This window comes from Chrysochloris asiatica, unplaced genomic scaffold (genome assembly GCF_000296735.1).
Source record: "Chrysochloris asiatica unplaced genomic scaffold, ChrAsi1.0 scaffold00002, whole genome shotgun sequence".
NCBI lineage: Eukaryota > Metazoa > Chordata > Mammalia > Afrosoricida > Chrysochloridae > Chrysochloris > Chrysochloris asiatica.
In genome coordinates, this window is record NW_006408520.1 from 33871455 (window position 1) to 33884300 (window position 12846).

Genomic DNA, 12846 nt, shown 5'->3' on the forward strand with positions numbered 1-12846 from the left:
CCGAAAACTAATTCTCACTCTTGTAATTAAATATAACATTTTGCATTTTGTTTCATATGGTTAGTGAATATAACCCTTTTCCCACATACAGTTTTAAGCAAACTTTGAAGTTTTTCCTATAGAGTGGGGACCTCCAACAGAGGCTTTCTGTGGGAATGTGAGGGGGTTATGTGCATTTAGTAGTAAAATGTGTAGTGAGCAGGAGTCCCTGTTCATTTTGAGTGTGAAAGCAGTAATTTTGTTGATGGAGAATGACAAAAGCTTTCACTTTTAAGAGAGAGGAGCTAACTCACCATTATTCATGCTGACATGGTTAAAGCATCAAATTTGTTTCATACTTTGATAACTTGTGACCATCTGAAACAAAATGGACTAATTTTGAACACTAGCTCCAGTCCTCAGATTACTCACTCATCCATTCAGCAAAGCATTGTGTTTAGAGCAACGTTAGAGAGATGTGTTTGGTGAGGTGAACACATACAATAGCTGTATGGAACCCAGGGTCAAAGGCAGCATGGGGAGGACATGAGTGAGTGGGAGTAGTTCAATAGTGAAGAGTTGAGGGTAGGGTGGCAGTCCCATAGATCAGGGTCAGGAGCAGGGTAAGGAGAAGCCAGCAGAAAGGGAGAGATAGAAATGACAGGGGAGAGATTATTAAATGACAGTTCAAACAAAATCATGAAGAAGTTGGGAAGGATTTGAACTCAAGACTCAGGACTGTTGAATGACAATAAATGGATGGAAAAAACCCCACATTTTTCCTCAGTCCTCTGAATCTACTAAAGGTATGGAAAAGCATCACAATAAACAAAAATGGTCTATGCAAAACTGGGAATGGGGAGGAAAAACCTAAATGTAACCATCATATGAATGGATAAACAAAATGTGGTATATGCATACAAGGCAATATTACTCAGCCTTTCTCTTTATGGCTGATACATATGCAATATGGATGAAACTTCAAAGCATGCTGAGTGAAATAGGTCAGTGGCAAAAGAACAAATACATACAATCTCACTTACTTGAAACAGGCAAATGTATAAAAACAAAAGCTTTTTAGTGAGGAGGGAGAAAAGGGAAATTTTTGCTTAGGGAGCACTGCATTTCTGTTAAGGGTGGTGGAATAATTTTGAAATGGATAACCAATATTATTGAATTGTACATGGAAAAAATACTGAATTGGCAAATGTCTTGTTATATATATTTGTTGTTGTTGTTGTTGTTAAGTGCCGTCGAGTTGGTTCCGACCCACAGCGACCCTGTATAGGGTTTCTGAGGAGCAGCTGGAGAGCTTGAACCACCAACCTTGTGGTACAAACTGACTACAGTCCAGCGCATTAACCCACAGCTCCACACCAGGAGTTACATATATATATATATATATCTTACCACAATAAAACAATTTATTAAAGAAGAAGACCCTAAGGAAGAACCTGAACAGAGGTGAAAGCTAAGAGCCCCAGGAACTCATGGGCACCACAAGGAGGCAGTGCCTGGGATGCTTTGTCTACTGAAAGCAAAAGTTGGAGAAACACTAAAGGAACCAGGCACCCAACCCACAAAAAGAGGGGAAGGCTTAGCTAAAACTCTCTCCCTGAGGAAGCACAAAATATAGGTGTGGTTCCAGAACCACTGGGTCAAGTACTGTCTGCAGCAGCAGCAATCACAGTCACCAGGAAGACATGACCAAAGGTATGGAGGCGCAGAAGCTGGATACATTATCTGGAGGTTCTGCCTCTGCCAATCCTATTGTCCTAGGGGGTCAAGTTCCTACAGCTCCTCTCTTCTCAGTGCTTTGGGAATTCCCACAGCAACAAAACTCCCTGTTTCCATCTACTTCCTGTCTAGGGGGTCTCCATTGCAGAATCCACAATCAACAATCAAAAGATAAACAGCATTAGGCAAATCTACTGAAAAGACCTCTTTAAAGTGTTCAAGAGCAAAGATAACAATTTGAGGATTAAGATGTGCCTGCCCCAAGCCATGGTATTTTCAGTGGTCTTATAACATGTGAAAGTTGGACAATGACTAAGGATGACAGCAGAAAAATCAATGCATTTGAATTGTGGTGTTGGATAAGAAGTGTTGAAAGTACCATGGACTGCCAGAAGAGCCAGCAAATCTGTCATGTAAAAAAGTGCAACCAGAAATGCTCCTTAGAAGTGAAAGTAGAGAGACTTCATCTCTCATACTTCGGAATATTATCAGGAGAGACCAGTCTCTAGAAAAGGATATCATGGTTGGAAAAGTGGAGGGTCAGAGAAAAAGAGGAAGATTCCCAACAAGATGGATCCGCACAGTGGCAACAACAATGGGTCCAAACATAACAATTATGAGGATGACACAGGACCGAGAAGTGTTTCGTTTTGTTGTGCATAGGGTTGCTATGAGCTGGAACCAACTTTACAGCACCCAACAACTACAGAAACTAACTTCTAGACTCATAGCCTAGAAGCTACAGTAGTGTGGCCAGAGGTCAAACAAACAAACAAAAATCTCACTGCCTATAGACTGGGACCCTATTTGGCAGGGTAGAATTGCTCCACAGAGTTCCCAAGTCTGAAATCCTTATGGAGACAGACTGCCTCATATTTCTGCCAAGGAGTAGTTTCTGGGTTCAACTCACCAGCCTTTCAGTTGCAGTCATGGTCTTTAACTACCATGCCACCCCTTCCAACATTTTAGCCCTTCTACTGAACACTCCACTTCAAAAACAGCTCCTCCTGAGAGAAAGGAAGCAGCCAAGCAAGGCCTTATCAGAGGATTCCATGTTTATGCCTCTCTCCTTTTTCTTGATGCACTCCTAGTGAGAGAGTATATTTTTCAGGCAGTTGTAAAGGGTAAAATGGGAGTGAAGAGGAAATTATTGTCGAAGTGAAGCCAATCCCCTCCCTCCCCCCACTCCCCAAACACATTTTAAGCACTGGCCTGGAGAATTATAGCATATGAAGTCATTTCCCATAACCATAACAAATAACTACTATAAGGTCAACATTATTTGGGTTGTAAAATAAAATTCCAGAGTAAGCAAGAAGCTATTTTTTTCATGGTCCAGGCAAAGAAGCTAAGGTCCAAGAAACTATATAGTACTATTCAATCAGCAGTAATTTTTTTTATAACTTTTTATTATGAAATAAAAAAAAAACACAACAACAAAGCAAACAAATAATAGCTCAGTAAGTTAGCATCAGTCAAACACCCTTGTAATTACCACCAACATCAAGAAATAGAACTTTGCCAGCCATTCCAGAAAGCCCTTATAATGTCCGAACTCAGCCAAAGTCATATCTTCCCCCTCCAGAATTAACCATAATTTACTTTTAATTTCAAAAGTTCCTCAGGTTCTTATGGTTTCCCACCTAAGTGCACACCATCAGTTTAATTTTGTTCACTTAAAATTTTTTGCTATGTCTCTTTTAATCTATAAATCTGTCTTCCATCTCTTTTTTTTTCTTATATTCTATTGAAGAATCCCATCTTTGACGTGTAGTTGTTATTGTTGTTATGTGCCATTGAGTCGGTTTCGACTCATAGATACCTTTCAGTTTAGTGTTTATCCTACACAAGGATCACACCAGGACTCCAAAGCTAAAAAAAACTGTAGCCCACTATATACAGCTTGCTTCTGTAATGTACTTTATGAGCCTGCTCAGTAATTACCCAACAAGACTTAAAGTTAGTCCAAGTGAGTAACAAAGAGAAAAATCAAGGCATTTTTTGTTTGCTCCTTTTAAATTCAGCATATAATATTTATTGCATGCCCACAGGGTATATGGTACTTCTCTACACACTATCCATAATAATTACCTTTTCTAAAACATTAAACTACCTCAAACACCCACAGACTGCCCCAACCAGATTTAAACTACTAGTTATGAATTCTAAATGCATACATTCAAAGCTATCATTAAAAATAAATGGAAAACTAGGAAAGTATTTTTTAAAAAAGGAATATAGTCTTTGTTGCTGTTGTTAGGTGCCATAGAGTCGGTAATGACTCATAGCCACCCTATGTACAACGGAACGAAACAGTGCCCAGTCCTGGGCCAACCTCACAACTGTTGCCATGATTGAGTCCATTGATGCTGCCACTTTGCCAATCCATCTCACTGGGGTCCTCCTCTTTTTCTCTGACCCTCCACTTTACCAAACATGATATCCTTCTCCAGTGACTGGTCCCTCCTGACAATATGTCCGAAGTATGAGAGACAAATGTCGTCTATCCTGGCCTCCAAGGAGCACTCTGGCTACACTTCTTCCAACACTGATCTGTTGGTTCTTTTGGCAGCCCATGGCATATTCAATATTCTCCTCCAACGCCATAACTCAAAAGCATCAATTCTTCTACGATCTTCCTTATTCACTGTCCAGCTTTCACATGCATATGAGGTTATTAAAAATACCATGGCTTGGATCAGGTGCACCTTAGTCCTCAAGCTGAAATCTTTGCTCTTCAACACTTTAAAAAGGTCTTGTGCAGCACATTTGCCTAATGCAATACATCATTTGATTTCTTGACTGCAGCTTCCATGAGTGTTGATAGTTGATCCAAGAAGAATGAAGTCCTTGACAACGTCAATCTTTTCTCCACTGATAAGAATGTTGTTTATTGGTCCAGTGGTGAGGATTTTTGTTTTCTTCACATTGAGATGCAATCCATACCAAAGGCGGTGCTCTTTGATCTTCATCAGTAAATATTTTAAGTCCTCTTCACTTTCAGCAAGCAAGGTTGTATCATCTGCATATCACAGGTTGTTAATGAGTCTTCCTCCAATCCTGATGCCATGTTTTTCTTCATACAACCCAGTTTCTCGGATTATTTGCTCAGCATGCAAGTTGAATAAGTATGGTGAAAGAATACAACCCTGTCGTATGCCTTTCTTAATTTTAAACTATTCAGCTTTTGAACAATTGTCTCTTGGTCCATGTACAGATTCCTCATGAGCACAATTAAGTGTTCTGGAATACTCATATTTTGCAATGTTGTCCATAGCTTCTCATGATCCACACAACTGAAAGCCTTTGAGTAGTCAATAAAGTACAGGTAATCATCTTTCTGGTATTCTCTGCTTTCAGACAAGATCCATCAGACATCAGCAATTATATCCTTCATTCCACGGCCTCTTCTGAATCTGGCTTGAACCTCTGGAAGTTCTCTGTCAATGTATGCTTGCAGCTGTTTCTGTATTACCTTTAGTAAAACTTTACTTGCATGAGATATCAAAGACATTGTCTGATGATTTCTGCATTCTGTTAAGTCACCTCTCTTTGGAATGGGCACAAATACAATTTCTTCCAATCAGTCAGCCAAATAGTTGTCTTCCACATTTCTTGGTGGAGATAAGGGAGCGCCTCCTGTGCTGCCTCACTTTCTTGAAAGATTTCAATTTTTATTCCATCAATTCCTGGTGCCTTGTTCTTTGCCAATTCCTTCAATGCACCTTGGATTTCATCCTTCGGTAGCATTGGCTCTTGATCATATGCTACCTCTTGAAACGGTTGAACACCAACAATTTCCTTTTGGTACGGTGACTCTGTGTATTCCTTCCATCTCCTTTTGATGCTTTCTGCATCATTCAATAATTTCCCCAGAGAATCTTTCAATAACGAAAGTCAAGGCTTGAATTTTTACTTCAGTTCCCCCAGCTTGAGAAATGCTGAGCATGTTCTTCCTTTTTGGTTTTCTGACTCCAGATCTTTGCACATTTTGTTATAATAATTTGACTTTACCTTCTCAAGCTGACCTTTGAAAATTTCTGTTCATCTCTTGTACCTCCTCACTTCTTCCATTTGCTTTAGCATCTCTATACTGGAGAGCAAGTTTCAGTGTCTCTTCTGACATTCATTTTGATCTTTTCCTTCTTTCTTGTCTTCTTAATGACTTTTTGTTTTCTTCACGTATGATATTCTTGATGTCATCCCACAACTCTTCTGGTCTTCAGTTTCGTGTTTAATGTATAAAATCTGTTCTTCAAATGATCTCTAAATTCAGGTGGAATCTATTCAAGGTCATATTTTGGCTCTCATTGACCTGTTTTCATTTTCTTTAGCTTCAGTTTGAATTTGCATATGAGCGATTGATGGTCTGTTCCACAGTCTGCCCCTGGCCTTGTTTTCACTGATGATATGGAGCTTTTCCATCGTCTTTTTCTGCACATGTAGTCAATTTGATTTCTGTGTATTCCATCTGCTGAGGTCTAAGTGTATAATCATCTCTTATGCTGTCTAAAGAAGGTATTTGAAATGAACAAATCATTGATTTTGCAGAATTCTATCATGCAATCTCCAGCATCATTTCTATCACCATGGCTATATTTTGCAACTACTCATCCTTCATCTTTGCTCCCAACCTTTGCATTCTAATCACCACAATGATCAATACATCTTGATTGCATGTTTGATCAATTTGAGACTGAAGAAGTTGGTAGATTTCTTTTATCTCATCCTCATTGGCTTCAGTGGTTGGTGCATAAATTTGAATAATAGTGGTATTAACTGGGCTTCCCTGTAGGTTCATGGATATTATCCTATCACATACAGCATTGTACCACATGACCAATCTGGATATATTCTTTTTGACAATGCATGCAACACCATTCCTCTTCAATTTGTCATTCCCGGCATAGTAAACCATGTGGTTGTCAGGTTCAAAATGGCCAATACCAGTCCATTTCAGCTCACTGATGCCTAAGATATTGATGTTTATGCGTTCCATTTCATTTTTAACAATTTCTAATTTTCCTAGATTCATACTTTGTACATTCCATGTTCCGATTATTAATGAATGATTACAGCTGTTTCTCTTCATTTTGAGTTGTGTGCCATCAGCAAATGAAGGTCCCGTGGGCTTTTCTCCCACAGGCTTTACTCCATTTGTATGATCACTCTACTTTGAGGAGGCAGCTCTTCCCCAGTCGCTTCTTGAGTACCTTCCAACCTGAGGGGCTCATTTTCCGGCACTATATCTGACAGTGTTTCTCTGCTATTCATAAGGTTTTCAGTGACTAAATATTCAAAAGTGGTCTGTCCCTCCTTCTTCCTAATCTGTCTTCATCTGGAAGCTCATCTGAAACCCGTCCACCATGGGTGACCCTTGTTGTTGCTGTTAAGTGCTGTTGAGTCGTTTCCGACCCATAGTGACCCTGTATAGGGTTTCCAAAGAGCAACTGGTGAGCTTGAACAGCTGACCATGCAGTTCAAATGGCTTTGCAGTCTGGCCCATTAACCCACAGCGCCACACCACGACTCATGGGTGACCCTGCTGGTATTTATGGGTGACCTTGCTGGTATTTAAAATACCCATGGCATAGCTTCCAGAATCACAGCAACTCACAAGCCACCACACTATGACAAACTGACAGATGAGTGGTACAGGAATATAGTCTACTCTCACACTATTATGGACTCCTAGTGTGACACTGTAGGATAAGCACTGGGTTCTTAACCACAAGATCAACAGTTCAAACTCACCAGTCGTTACCCGGACTCCCTATGAGTCGGAACTCACTCAGTGTCACTTAACAACATCACGCTGTTATAAACATAAGTGTGTTTGGGTATATATAGAGAGAGCAGATAATCAAGATTTAAATAAGATGATAAAATGAAAGAATAAGAAAATGTAGATTTCACCAAAAGAATTCTAATATCCTTCCCAAGTTACAAGTTGTTTTTCAATCTTCAGCCTGAATCAGAATCACCTAGAGGGCTCATTAAAACACCTCACTCCTTGAGTTTCTGATTCAGTAAATTGGGATGGGGTCTGACATTTGCATTTCTATCTCGCTTCCAGGTGGTACTGGTGCGGCTGGTCAGGACAAATTTAAGAATCACTGATCTGTAGAGTTTTCTAGTCAGAATGTTGCTGATTGTATTTGATTGGGGCATTCAGTGTGTTCCACTTTCCTCTGTGTTTAGATTGGTTGCTGGATCCAAAAGTTGCCGTGTTTAAATGGGTTGCTTGACCAGACTCAGTTCCAATTCCTTGTGCAAGACTAGCCTATAGGTGGCATTGTACTCTTTCACCAGCAGGCACAGAATGTCTGGATGTTCTTTTTTTTCTATGATACAAGTAACCACTGATACTCATTTTGTAGATATATCTTAAAAGGGTTGAAGAAAATAGTAATATTAAAATTGCTGAACTTTTTTTTACCAAGTGGGATGATTTTAAAAAGAGATGTTTCCTTATCTATTATTTGGTGTCACAATAGTAAAGTTCATACAGTAATATGATAAATGTTTGATTCTTTTAAATTATTTACCAGTTTTCAAAATAGTGATGAATTGGCACCCTGTTATGTTTTAAAGGTGACCAATTATTTTTATATTTTAAAAATATAATTATGAGCTCAACACTTGTGGTCTCTACTACATCCACCAGGAGACAAGTAGTGAGTGCCTCAGGATACAACAATATACAATCATTGACTAAATAATAATACGACACCACATGTCTTGGAGAAAACAGACAACTTCAGCTTACACAAAAAAACAAGACAGAGTGCCTCAAACCAGTGACCAAAATGCAGAGTCAGAAAATAGAACCCCAGAAATGGTATTAGAACTACCTGATAAGAAATTTAAAAGAATGCTACTTAGGTAACTTCAACATACTAAGAGATTGAAAACACTACGGATGGAATCAAAGAAAACATAAACAAAAACTACGAAAAAAATCAAGAAACAAATCAACAAAATAATTGAAAAAATGGGAACCCAAATCAGAATTACATGATAGGGACGAGAAATTTAGACATTGGTTATCAAAAATGGGGTGGGGCAGGGATCTATAAAGGCAGGAAGTGGCTGGCTTACAAGCTTTCATGAGTGTGCTTAGTTGTAGAATGAGGAGGTAATGTAGAATCCCCACTGAATAGTTTTCCTCTTTTCCAGATGGATCTGGTAAAAAGGGGATGGGGGGGATAACAGTGATAGGATTTTATGACTCAATTGTGAGTAATGTGAGCAGGATTAATTGCGGTTGTCACACTGTAATTGTAGAAGACATGTAACTAACAGGGAGAAGTAGTCAATCTTTTATTTCAAGAACAGAGGATCCCAGGACCATCAAGAAGGAAGAGCATGAATGGAGAATGAGATCCCTATCTAGAAAAGAGGTGACAACAGAGATGGTGGCAGAGGCAGTGGCATGGAGAGACAAAGCAGTTCCGGTCTCAAGGCCTGTGGACTGAAAAGGCTATGTGCCTATGGGCAGGTGGCTGCCTGGCAGAATGTGCCCTTTAGACATTTAAATGAATATATATCTTTTTGTTTTGTAAGTGTACATCAGCGATTTCTGCTTTGTTCATTTGTGAACTATAAGATGTAAATGAGGAACCTCAGGAGGAAGTAGAATAAATCTTATTGCAGGGAGGGGCTTTAATCATTGAGATTATACAAAGTTGATAATTTGCTGAATGTAAAGCTAATGATCCTGTCTGTACACCTTTACCCAATTCACAATAAAACGTTAAAAAAAATAAAAAACAGAATTAGAAAGCCAGAGACTAACACTAAGACTTCAGAAAGAGCAAAGAAATATAATTGAATTAATCGGAAGTCAAATTAGTGAGTTTGAAGAAAAATCTTTCAATAGTCATCTGCTAAGGAATAATCAGAAAAAAGAACCAAAAAACTCCAAATAAAGTCTAAGATTTATGTTGTTGTTATTAAGTGTCCTCAAATCGGTTCTGACCCACAGTGACCCTGTATACCCATAGTAACCCTGTATATGAAGAGGTAAAACTTATGTGTGATAGGAATTCCAGAACAGGAAGAGACAAAAAAACCCATAGAGAATATTGTCCAAGAGTTATCAGAAGAAAATATCCTTAACATCATGAAAGCTTAGAAGAGAGCCCCTTCAATTCATGAACTCCAAACACAATTAATCTTAAGAAGATAGCCATTCAAAAAGCTGAATGAACTCCAAACAGGACAGACCCTGAAGGAAAAACACCAAGACATGTTGTAATCAAACTTCAAAACCAAAGGCAAGGAAAGAATACTAAGAGCGCCTCAGAAAAAATGAAAAGCTACCTACAAAGGAGCACTTAGAAGATTAAGTTCTGATTTCTCAGCAGAAACCATGCAGGTAGGAAGACAATGAAATGTCGTATATAAAACTCTGAAAGAAAAAATAGCCAACCAAGCATCATGTATCGAGCAAAACTGTCCATCAAATATGGTGGCAAAATTAGGGCATTTTCAGACAAACAGAAATTAAAACAATTTGTAGAAAACAAACCAACCTTTAAAAAAGTACTAAAGTTCTTGGTACAGAGAAACAACAACAGCAAACAACAACATGAAACTTAAATATTCACAGCTATATCACTTAGACTCAGACCAGACTTAGAAGTATACAAAGTAAAACAGATCTAGAAAAGAGAGCCCTAGGGATACAGTATGAAACTTAAATATTCACAGCTATATCACTTAGACTCAGACCAGACTTAGAAGTATACAAAGTAAAACAGATCTAGAAAAGAGAGCCCTAGGGATACAGTATGAAACTTAAATATTCACAGCTATATCACTTAGACTCAAACCAGACTTAGAAGTATACAAAGTAAAACAGATCTAGAAAAGAGAGCCCTAGGGATACAGTTGCAACAACAGCAAAAACCACATAAAGTAAAAAAGAGAGGATAATCCAGTTACAGAACTTCCAAGGGAAAGGTAATCAAATAGATTTCAATAAGGAAGAAAAAAATGTATAAAAATAAACCTAATTCTAAACCTAAAAACTACACCAAGCCTTACGCCTAACCCTAGCCCAACCTTCACCCTTGACAGTAACTTTATTGTTGTTAGGTGCCCTCGAGTCAGTACCAAATCATAGAGACCTTAATGCACAACAGAACAAAACACTGCACAGTCCTGTACCAACCTCACAGTAGTTGCTATATTGAGCCCATTGCTGCTGCCACCATGCCAATTCATCTCTTTGGCGGGGGTGGGGGTTCCTCTTTTTCACTGACTATCTACTTTGTCATTGTTGTTGTTATGTGTCGCGGAGTCGGTTCTGACTCATAGCGATCCTGCCTAGGGTTTCCGAGGCTGTAACTCTTTACAGGAGAAGTTAGATGGATCTTGGTAGTTTTGAACTGCTGACTGTGGTAGTTTCTCCTGCGGAACAGCTGGTCGTTTTGAACTGCTGACTGTGAGATTAGCAGCCCAATTCATAACCAGTATGCTACCAGAGCTCCTTAGACCATCTATTTTACCAAGCATGATGTCCTTCTCCGGGGACTAGGCCCTCCTAATAATATGTCCACAGTATGAGAGTAGAAGCCTGGCCATCCTGACTTCTAAGGACCATTCTGACTGTATTTCTTTCAACACAGATTTGTTTGTTCTTTGGGGAGTTCAAGGTACTTTTAATATTCTCCTCCGATACCAAAACTCAAATGCATAAATTCTTCTACAGTCTTATTCATTGTTCAACTTTCACATGCATAGGAATTTATTGAAAATATCATGGCTTGTTGGATCAGGTGCATCTTACTCCTCAAACTGACATCTTTGCTCTTGAACACTTTAAAGAGCTCTTGTGCAGCAGATTTGCCTAAAAGCAATAAGTCCTTTGATTTCTTGACTGCTGCTTCCAGTGTTGATAGTTGATCTGAACAAAATAAAGTTTTGAAAACTCTAATCTGTTCTCCATTTATCTTGATGTTATTTATTGGTCCGTGGTGAGGATTTTTTTTTTTTTCTTTACACTGAGGTGCAATACTTACCAAAGACTATGCTATTTGATCATTATCAGTAAGTATTTTAAGTCTTCTTCACTTTGATCAAGCAAGGTTGTATCATTTGAATATCGCAGATTGTTAATGAGTCTTCCTCCAACCCTGATGCCACCCACATGTTTCTTCATATAATTCAACTTCTCAAATTATTTGCTCAGCATACAGATTGAATAAGTATGGTGAAAGAATACAACCATGGTGTACACTTTTCCTAATTTTAAATCATTTAATATTCCCTTGGTCGGTTCAAATAATGGCCTCTTGGTTTATGTACAGGTTCCTCATGAGTACAATGAAGTGTTCTAGAATATTTCTCCACAATGTAGCCCATAGCTTCAATTATGATCCACATAATTGAAAGCCTTTGTGAAGTCCATAAAACACAGGTAAACATTTTTCTGGTATTCTCTGCTTTCAGCCAAGATCCATCTGACATTAATAGTGATATCCCTCATTCCATGTCCTTGACTGAATCCATCTTGAATCTCTGCTGGTTGTTACTGTTTGCAGCCATTTTTTGAAATATCTTTAGCAATAGTTTACTAATTTTTTACTAATACATGCAACAGTAGCCTTAGTCCTAACCACAAATCTAACAGTAAATGAAATCCTAGACCTAGCATAGTTCTATCCCTAACCATCACTCCTTACTCCTACCCATCCCTCCCTATAAAATAAATAAATAAATATATATATATCATTACGAACTCATAAAGCCATTACGAACTCATAAAGCTAAACATACATTGTTTAATCTATTGTAGTTATTATCATGACTGATGGTCAAATTGCCCCCCCATCTTTAGCCAGTTGGAACCTTTTCCAATTGACTACTGAGTATTCTTGACATGACCCTTTGACTGCCTTTGACAGTTTCCTTGCTACATATTGTCGCTATTGTTGTTGTTGTTTAGTGCCGTTGAGTCAGTTCCAATTCATAGCGACTCTGTATAGGGTTTCCAAGCAGCTGATAGTGAGTTTTGTGAGAAGTGTTGTCAATGCCCCAATAATGCCTCGGTCTCTCTTGGTTATGAGGTCGCTGATGAGTTACCAATGAACGCTCAAAAAATCCAATCTGTATTCATTATAG